Below are 11,344 nucleotides of genomic sequence, written 5' to 3'. Positions count from 1 at the left end.
CAAAATGCTTAGAAACTGGAACTCAATCACAAGAGAAAACTTGGAAAGAACTCAAATACATGGAGGCTAAAGAGCATCCTATTAAAGAATGAATGAATCAACCAGAAAATTAAAGAAGAATTGAAAAAATTCATGGAAACAAATGAAAACAAAAACACAGCAGTTACAAATCTTTGGGATGCAGCGAATGTGGTACTAAGAGGAAAGTATATAGCTCTACAAGCCATTCTCAAGAAACAAGAAAGGTCTCAAATGCACAATGTAACCTTATACCAAACCAGCTGGAGAAAGAACACCAAATAAAGCCTGAACCTAGCAGAAGAAGAGACATAATAAAGATTACAGCAGAAATCAATGAAATAGCAATGAAAAGAACAGTAGAACAGATCAACAAAACTAGGAGAATCAATCAATTGAAAGAATCAATAAGACTGATAAACCCCTGGCCACACTTACCAAAAAGAAAAAAAGGACCCAAATAAATAAAATTATGAGTGAAAGTGGAGAGATCACAACCAACACCAAAGAAATACAAACAATTATAAGAACATATTATAAGCAACTATATGCCAACAAATTAGATAATCTGGGAGAGATGGAAGCATTCCTAGAGAGTATGGACTCCCAAAACTGAACCAAGAAGATATAGAAAACCTGAACATACCCATAACCAGCAAGGAAATATCCCAAGAAACAAGAGCCCAGGGCCTGATGGCTTCCCAGGAGAATTCTACCAAACATTTAAAGAAGAATTAATACCTATTCTTCTGAAGCTATTTCAAAAAATAGAAATGGAAATAAAACTTCCAAACTCTTTTTATGAGGCCAGCATTTGTTTGACCCCAAAACCAGACAAAGACCCCACCAAAAAGGAGAATTAAAACCAATATCCAGGATGAACACAAATGCAAAAATTCTCACCAAAATACTAGCCAATTGGATCCAATAGTAACATTAAAAGGATTATTCACATGACCAAGTGGGATTTATTCTTGGGCTGCAAGGTTGGATCAACATCTGCAAATCAATCAACGTGATACAATGCATTAACAAAAGAAAGAACAAGAACCATATGATACTATCAATAGATGCTGGAAAAGCATTTGACAAAATACAGCATCCTTTCTTGATCAAAACTCTTCACAGTGTAGGGATAGAGGACACATATCTCAAAATCATCAAAGCCATCTATGAAAAACCCACAGTGAATATCATTCTCAATAAGGAAAAACTGAGAGATTTTCCCCAAAGGTCAGGAATATGGCAGGGATGTCCATTATCACCACTGCTGTTCAACATAGTACTAGAATACCTACCCTCAGCAATCAGACAACAAAAATAAATGAAAGGCATCTGAATTGTCAAAGAAGAATCAAATTCTCACTCATTGCAGATGATAGAATACTTTATGTGGAAAACCCAAAAGACTCCACACCCAAATTGCTATAACTCATACAGGAATTCAGCAATGTGGCAGGATATAAAATCAATGCACAGGAATCAGTTGCATTTCTGTATACCAACAAGACAGAAGAAAGAGAAATTGAGAAGTCGATCCCATTTACAGTTGCACCCAAAAACACAAGGTACCTATGAATAAATCTAACCAAAGATGCAGAAGATCTATACTCAGAAAACTATAAAACATTTATGAAAGAAACTGAAGAAGACACAAAGAAATGGGAAAGCATTCCATGCTCATGAATTGGAAGAAAATATATTGTGAAAACATCTATGCTACCTAAAGCGATCTACGCATTTAATGCAATCCCTATCAAAATACCATCCACTTTTTTCACAGAGCAGGAACAAATAATCCTAAAATTTGTGTGGAACCAGAAAAGACACAGAATAGCCAGAGGAATGTTGAAAAACAAAACCAAAGTTGGCGGTATTACAATTCCAGACTTCAAGCTCTATTACAAAGCTGTAATCATCAAGACAGTATGGCACTGGCACAAAAACAGACACATAGATCAATGGAACAGAATAGAGAGCCCAGAAATGGACCCTCAACTCTATAGTCAACTAATCTTCAACAAAGCAGAGAAGAATGTCCAATGGAAGAAAGACAGTCTGTTCAACAAATGATATTGGGAACATTGGACAACCACATGAAGAAAAATGAAACTGGACCATTTCCTTACACCACACACAAAAATAGACTCAAAATGGATGAAGGACCTCAATGTGAGAAAGGAATCCATCAAAATCCTTGAGGAGAACACAGGCAGCAAACTCTTTGACCTTGGCTGCAGCAACTTCTTCCTAGAAACATTGCCAAAGGCAAGGGAAGCAAGGGCAAAAATGAACTATTAGGACTTCATCAAGATAAGAAACTTTTGCACAGCAAAGGAAACAGTGAACAAGGCCAAAAGACAACCGACAGAGTAGGAGAAGATATTTTCAAATGACATATCAGATAAAGGGCTAGTGTCCAAAATCTATAAGGAACTTATTAAACTCAACATCCAAAGAACAAATAATCTAACCAAGAAAGGGGCAGAAGACATGAATGGACATTTCTCCAAAGAAGACATCCAAATGGCCAACAGACACATGAAAAAGTGTTCAACATCACTTGGGATCAGGGAAATACAAATCAAAACCCCAATGAGATACCACCTCACACCAGTCAGGATAGCTAAAATCAACAAGTCAGGAAATGACAGATGTTGGCAAGGATGTGGAGAAAGGGGAACCCTCCTACACTGTTGGTGGGAATGAAAGCTGGTGCAGCCACTCTGAAAAACAGTATGGAGGTTTCTCAAAAGTTGAAAATAGAGCTACCCTATGACCCAGCAATTGCACTACTGGGTATTTACCCCAAAAATACAAATGTAGTGATCCAAAGGGGCACGTGCACCCAAATGTTTATAGCAGCAATGTCCACAGTAGCCAAAATATGGAAAGAGCCTAGATGTCCATTGACAGATGAATGGATAAAGAAGATGTGGTATAGATAAACAGTGGAGTATTATTCAGCCATCAGAAAATGAAGTCTTTCCATTTGCAATGACAAGGATGGAACTGGAGGGTATTAGGATAAGCAAAACAAGTCAATCAGAGAAAAAACAATTATTGTATGATGTCAGTGATATGTGGAATTTGAGAAACAAGGCAGAGGATCATAGAGGAAGAGAGGGGAAAATGAAACAAGATGAAACCAGAGAGAGAGAGAAACCACAAGAGACTTAATCTCAGAAAACAAACTGAAGGTTGTTGGATTGGAGGGGAATGAGAGAGATGGGATGGCTGGGTTATGGACATTGGGGAGGGTATGTGCTATGGTAAGTACTATGGGTTGTATAAAACTGATGAATCATAGACCTGTACCCCTCAAACAAATTTGTATTAAGAATACATAGAGCACACTAAGAACTCTAGAATAAGAAAACAAATAGTCCAATAAAGATGGTCATGGAATGGAACACATAGCTTCCCAGAAAAAAACTTCTGCATGGCCAAAGGTAGTTGAAAAGATGTTCAGCATCTAATCATCAGAAAAATACAAAATAAAGGGGCACTGAAATATCTGTTTGTGCTCAAATTGCTAAAGTTAAAAAGAATGACGATAGCAAATACTGGTGAGATTCTGGAGCAATAGGACCTCTTCTATATAGCTTGTGGGAATGTAAAATGGTAAAACAAATTTGGAAAGCAATTTGCCAGTATCTTTGTATTTGATCCAGCAACTACACTCCTAAGTATTTATCCAAGATAAATGAAAACACAGTCCATTTTATGTAAATGTTCAGAGCAATTTTATTTATGAGAGTCAAGAATAGGAAACAGCCCAAGGGTCCATCAATTTAAGAAAGGATTAAGAGGGTGCCTGGGCAGCTCAGTTTGTTAAGTGTCTGCCTTCAGCACAGGTCATGATCTCAGTGTCCTGGGATCAAGTCCCACACCCTTACATAATGCAGTTCAAAAGAATTCACAGGACCCATGATCTCTTTCTCACTCTTATTTACTCATTATTCTAACATATAAAAAATTATGCAGAAAGAGAACAGTGCTTTCTAACAACACATTAAGGTTATTTGCAAAAAACTGCACTATGCTGGAATATTCAAACTCGACTTTTGAAGATTAAGGACTGTAATCTTAATTAAGGATCCTGAGATTCAGATGACAATTTTCAAAACAGCACAATTTAATCTTCTAAAACAAAAGGAGCTCTTAGGGAAGTCTAGGCCCAGTTATTTTACGTGAACATCTTAGAGAAGAACAATTAGCAGCATAAGAAAAGAAGTAGTATTTTTCCCCCCAAGAATATCTGTCACTTTACAGTTGACATCACTTGCTTTTTAACTCATGTGCATCTATGACACATGAGTTTTGTGGGGGCCAAGGGCAGGCCACCGCCACATGCACCCCTTTAGCATATTGAATTAAAGTGACTTAAGAAATAGCCAGTGCAAAGGCACCATTTGACCTCCCCCTACTTTGTCTTCAGAAAGGAGGAACTAAGCCCCCATGTGAATATTACCTTTTTCCATGAAAGGAGGTAAAGAGACAACTTCATCATCAAATATAGGTAATTTGGAACTGAGAAAACATAACAAAATAAACAAATCTTGCTATTTTTACTAATTTCCTACCTCAGCCTAAATTCTGTTTACAGTTCCTTTCTAAATGAAATTTCCAATCACAAGAGCTCTTCATCCTATCAATTCCTCATAGATTCATTGTTTCTTTGTTTAAAAAGTATAAAAACTGCCTCCCTTGGTCTTTTCTTTGGATCTCAGTTTAATTTGGGGGCCTCTGGTCACATGTAATTGAATTTGGTTTTGTTCTATTAATTTGTCTGATGTCATTTCACTTCTTAGACCAGCTAGAGGAACTTGAAAGGGTACGGAAAAATTTCTGTTTACCAGCGGTTTCTCCTGTAAAACTGCTATTAGGTTGATATTTCTTGGAATAATTATTCCCTTTTTCTCTTGCCAGAATATGGGGGAAATGGGGGTTTTCAAGTGTTGCTCTTTGAAATGCCCTCCGAGAGTTTTTATGTAATGAAGACCGATAGCCTCATTTCCTTCAACCTGAGCAGTACCACATTCATTTTTTCAATGTATGGGTCATCCTTAAGAACTCTCATTAGAAGTAAGGCTTACAGGGGCACCTGGGTGGCTCAGTGGGTTAAAGCCTCTGCCTTCGGCTCAGGTCATGGTCCCAGGGTCCTAGGATCAAGCCCCACATCAGGCTCTCTGCTCAGCGGGGAGCCTGCTTCCTCCTCTCTCTCTGCCTGCCCCTCTGCCTACTTATGATCTCTGTCTGTCAAATAAATGAATAAAATCTTTAGGGAAAAAAAAAGATGTAAGGTTTACATGGCTTAAACCCATTTAAAAACCACTGGGTTGGATCATATTCTTAGGTGGCAAAGCGTTGCAAAAGGAACAAGAACACAAGGATCCTGCATCCTATCTGTAATGGAGAGAGCGTGTGTACTTGTCATGCTTAGAAATAACCACAACAAACAAGCTCCTTGTCATCACACAATGAAAAAAATGTCCTGGATGCAAGTCAGTAGACCTGATGTTTGAGGCTGACTCTAGCATTAATTATATGATGCTGTGCAAATGAACACCTTCGGTTTCATGACCCAAAGTGTCTTTCCCTACTGATCGACAAATTTCTAATTCCATTGTAGCAGAGGCTGTTGCTGCACCCAGGTGATTTTAGATTTTACTATTTCTACACATGCCAGTCCATTTCTAACTGCCAGGATTTGCATCTCTTTACCTAGAGTAAAAAAAAAAGGCCAGAAATTCTGTGATTTAACACACACCAGGAATAGCTCTCCACCAGTGACTGATATTAGTTGGTGAATAAAAATCCTAGCTCCCTTTCCAATTAGGTGGTATAATTCTGATGTGTGTAGTCCTCATACTCCTCATAGTCATTCCTGACAATAGTGACTTCCTTTGTTATGGAAACATTAACCACTTTCTTACCATCCCTCTTCGACTTCCCCACTGCCCTGGGAATGCTTCCCAAATTAACAACTTGCACTTGACCCTTGTCTCAGACTCAGTTTTGGGGGGATCCAAAGTAAAGCTTCCTATATTCTAACATTTGGCCTTTTAAAAGCAAAGATAATTCCATAAAAGACCCAATATGACATTAATAATATCCATGAAACAATTTTGTGTTATTCTTCGGGTTTTTAAATCCTAATTCTTTTTTAAATTCATTTTTATTCATATTCAGTCTAGAAAAAAGAGTGTATACCTAGAAAATGCAATTTTTTTTTTTATCATTAAAGAACCACTAGTAACCCTCTTCCCTCATCCAGAGATAGCTAGCTTCAGTATTTTGGTATATTTGGTGTATTATCTTTGACACCTTTTCAATTCATGTATCATCACATAAGTATAAACATATAAGAAGGTTTTTGTCATGCAGTAACAGATTATAAATATATTCCTGTATCAGTAATTATACTTCTACATCATCATTCTTAATAGTAACAAAAGATTCTATTATATCATTCCAAAATGTCATAATCCTAGGATTCTAATACTTTCTAATATATTATGATTTTTTTAACAAATTCCCTGTTTTGGAACACTTAGGCTGTTTCTAATTTTTTATATTATACACTGTGCTTTAGGAGATACTCTTACATGTTCGTCTCTGTATAATCCCCCAAATACTTCTTAATACTTCTTAAAAGTGCCATCGTTGGATCAAAAGGCAAGCATGATTTTAAGATACTGAATACATAATGCAAAACAGATTTCCCAAACACCCCTACCAGTAGTACATCCAAGTGACACTCCGGTCAATGTTTTGGCATTATTATGTTCTCAAAATCCATATCAATTTAAAAGCTACAAATAGTAGCTCCTTGTTCTCAGATATGTAATTGTGTTCACTAATATGAGTTTATATGTTTTCCTGTTTATTAAGCACTTACATTTCTTCTTTAGTGAATCGCCTATCTTGCCCTTTTCTCATTTTTTTCCTATTGGGATATTCATCATCATTTACTGATGTTTAAGGGTTTGTTATGCAGAACACAATTAACCTATTCAGTCCAAGTTCCAAACCTCATTTCCAATTTAGAAGTTTCCTTTAAACTTTGCATTGGTCTTTCCATACAGGCATGGAACACTTTAACTGATGGAAATAATCAACCCTCATTTGTGGTTCCTGCCGGTGGTGTTACTTCAAATTTATATAAATACATACTGGTATTTTCCTCTAGCATTTTTTTGTTTTGTTTCATTTTCTACATTTAAATCTTTATCTATCTGGAATTAATTTTATTTTTAAATATGAAGTAAAGATAGATCTTTCTTTTTATTTCAGTAATTATTATTGCATTCCAACAAGGCCCTGGGGATACAAAAGAATAAGGTATAGCTTCTATCCTCAAGCTCAGGCTGCTGAGAGAATGTATGTTCTTGTCTGTCTACTTCCTACTCGAGGGGCTCTTATCTCCACAGACTCATTTTTTGAGGCACCTGAGGCTTTGGAATAAGAAAGCTCAAACTGACCCGTAAGTGTCATGAAACTCTTGAAATCCACAGACTTATAGTGCTCCTTCTCTTCAGGAATACTGAAGGAAGACTGGAGGGTCCAAGAATTAAGTCAGGACGGCTCCCACACCAACCCTTTCTTAGCATCTTAGTTTAAATATCTAAGTAAAAGACAACTCTCTTTAGGAGGCATTGCCTACTTCCAGGCTAACAATAACCTTCTCATTTAAGCACGCTATGTAAACAAAGTGTCATCTCCATGAGTGGAGTGCTTTGAGCAAAGAACACATTAAGGTAATCTCAAAGTAACTGCTAAATGCCAGGCTATAGCTCTTGACTTGTGAAACAGGAATGCTTTGAGACTACTGCCACCCCTCCACTCACACTCATACACCCTCATTCACCCATTTCACACACTTCCCACCTGCATCAGAAGTACACTGGGAGGGCAGGCATTTTTATCCCAGCTTCCAGATATATAAACTGAGTCTCAACTACAAATAGGCAATGGAAAATCACAGTGTCTCTAGAAGTATGTGGGTCCCTAGACTTTTGTAGACAATGATACACTATAGAACATTTCTCTACCTGCCCACAGCATACTTTCTCCTCTTCTTTCAGCTTCTTCACAGCTGTGTGACCTAGGGCAAATTACTCAACCTCTCAGAACTTCTATTTATTTATCTTTGAAGCAACGAGACTGAATTAGGTATTAAAAGGCCTCCAGCACAAACATTTTATGAGTTATTTTTCCAGTGTTAACATTTGTAACTTCTCTAGAGCTGAGGTCAAAACTCAGGGCTCCGAAAAACTCACAGAAAGTCAAGCTTACATTTGAATTGCAAACAGTCCGTAAGAGCTTGGTGATCTTAATCTTCCATTTATTGGGTTGTTCGGATGTGTAAGATTGATGGCATTCATAGGTTCTCGAGAGAGAGCTTGAGGAGCAGGATGGTTAAGGCTGTCCGTCGCATTAGCAACATCAGTTAAGGAAATTGGTACTCCTCCCCTTCTCCTATCTCCGCCTGAGATAATGCACTAAATTTTTTTCAGAATGGGAAGGGAATTATTGACTAAAGATAGTCTAACAGGCCTGTTCCATTTCAGGAGCTTTAAAACTAATAGCAGCTAAGAATAAGATTTAGAGGAGCTATAATAGCAAAATGAGCATCAGAAACCTGGATCTCCTTTCCTAAAGCCCAGCTATTTCTACACTGTCAGAGTAAATTATTGACAAAACCATCTGGCCCTCTGCAAGAGAACAGCCTGCTCCCTGGTTCTGAGCAGGTGATATGTTTTAGCCTGTCAATGGAGAGAGAAGCTGATTTTGGTCTCAAAGCATTGATAATTTCTCTAGACTTGCATTTCCTATGTGTGAACTATTCTTATCTCTAAATGCCAGAAGGGAACAACATCAGTTTGAAGGCTGAGAAAGATGAAATAAAAAGCAAACAAACTGATGGCAAGCATACCTGGACTCTGGGTATTCAATGCTGCTTGACCTGGATAAAGCATCATATCCACATTCTCCAGAGCAAATGTGGTCAGTGTTCCACCCACCACCTGTTTTTACAGTATTAGAGCTTCTCTGTGTGTATAGTGAGGGAAAAGTCTGGTCCTCTGGAGGAAAGAGAAGCTTTCCTTTTTTCTCATGCCAGAGCAGATCTTCCTGGGGACATACAGGGTCAGAGCATGAACTGCTACATCTCAGGAACTTTCTATTCAGCACAATAGTGCTTCTTTAGTTCTGCTCAACTAGTCTCGCCCAAGAGCAGTGAAGCTGGATCTGGCTCCATTGCAAGCCTGGCCTGCAGGCTGCCACTCCAATTTAGGAAGCTGAGTGGGAGAAAATAAAAACGGCCTAGCCATGTGCTCTTTTCTGTTCTACCTCTTCTAAAGGAAATGAGCCTCAGAAGCAATGCTTGTCTGTTTGTCCCCTACGTATTCTAGCTGTTAGCATTGTTGCCCATAGGAGGGTAGGTAATAATTCTGACCTGCTATGGAAAGGAATTATTAAACAAAAAAATGGTAGATTATTGGAGAGAGGCTTCTCCCTGTAAAAGTGAAGATTTACAGATAAGCAAAGGGAACAACTAGAAAGATCCATGCTGTAATGTAGAGACTTCAAGAAGAAATCTTGTTTAGCTTGTCTTGTTTACCTATGTCCATAGCCATCGGTGAGTGCAGCATTTACACTGTCTTCTAGATCCCTTTCCTGAAAATAGCCCATTACTCAAAAATAAGGCAGATGTTATCAACTCAGCTTTCCTCTTTGAATTTGAACCAAATTTTACTGTAGTTCAAAAATATTCTGGGTTTCTGTTAGGGACTTATGATGGCTATTTCATTGTCTATCACATTTTCTTTTTTATTTTGAGCTATTTGTCCTCATTTTTAAAGTTTCAGTACTTAGGTGAGTGTCTATTCTCATGCCTCTTACTAAAAGCATTTACCCTATTAAATAAATGAAAACATCTTGTTTAAGGGGGCTTACGGGGCTTTGAAATTAGTTTTTATGATCATCTAATGGTGGATATGTAACATTATGCATTTGTCAAAACCTATAGGAACTTATGACAAAAACAGTGAATCTTAATGTATGCAAATTAGGAAAAAGTCATTTAGTTAGGTCAGGATCTCAGGAAGGAATGCAGACTATGATGAGAGAATCTAACCATTTTACAAATGTATGAAACAACCTCTCTGATGGGTTTGGGGAGGAAGAGGTGCTGACTTAAGTAACTCTAGAAATGAGTAGATTTTATAAGGTGAGAGACAGAAAGAACTATACATAAACACTGTATTCTAGCTATTAACATTGTTGCCCATAGGAGGGCAGGTAACAATTCTGACCTGCTCTGGAATGGAATTATTCAATTAAAAAATGGTGGATTATGGGAGTGAGGCTTCTCCCTGCAAAAGTGAAGATTTACAGATCAGCAAAGGGAAAAGCTAGAAAGATCCATGTTGTAATGTAGAGACTTCAAGAAGAAATCTTGTTTAGCTTAACATATACACGATTACATAAATATTTAAAGACACATGTTATACATGGGTTAGTATATACACATAAATTTCTCAGTTCTGTCAACTTAGAGGGCCTAAAAGAAATGACACCCAATAGCAATGAGTACACTTAGCATTCAGATTTCAATCTCTAATATCATTCTCCAATAAAATGGATCAGAGCTCCTTGGAAAATGGCTGCTTCTAGGACTGTAGCAGGAATTATACAAAGTGAATCTGGTCTATCTTGTACCAGAGGTAAGGATGTGGGAAAACACACACCTGCAATGACTGAGGAACACAATCATTCAAAGGAGCACGTAACCCAATTTAAGGAACTCCTAATAGCCAAAACTAAAACAATTTAAACAAGAAAGTAAATAAAGCAGTACTAGACTTCAACCTCAAGTATAAAATACATTTCCAAGAGTCCAATGATATAAATAAATGATTAAATAAGTAGAGAAAGCTCCCATGCAGAAGAATTTCAAGTAACTCCCCACTCCTTAAGTGTGGGTGTATATCATAACTTTCTTCCAAAGAATACATTATAGAAAGAAGGAGAAATCATAACTTTATAGTAGAGAAACCTTACAAACACTAATTTAAGGGTTAACATCGAGAGTATAAAGTCATATTTCTCCTATGTACTCTTGATACAGTATGATGAGAATAGTGTTTTACTTTTGTATTCTTCCTCCCAAAACCCACAATGCCATTCTAATAATGAGAAAAATGTTACTTTTCAAGATAGTGGCATCCTATGATATACCTGACCAGTATTCTTCAAAACTGTCAATGTATCAAAAGCAAAGAAAGTTGAGTAACTGTTACAACCAAGAGGAACCCAA

Source organism: Mustela erminea, chromosome 3, assembly GCF_009829155.1.
Source record: "Mustela erminea isolate mMusErm1 chromosome 3, mMusErm1.Pri, whole genome shotgun sequence".
Lineage (NCBI taxonomy): Eukaryota > Metazoa > Chordata > Mammalia > Carnivora > Mustelidae > Mustela > Mustela erminea.
This window is presented reverse-complemented; position numbering follows the sequence as displayed.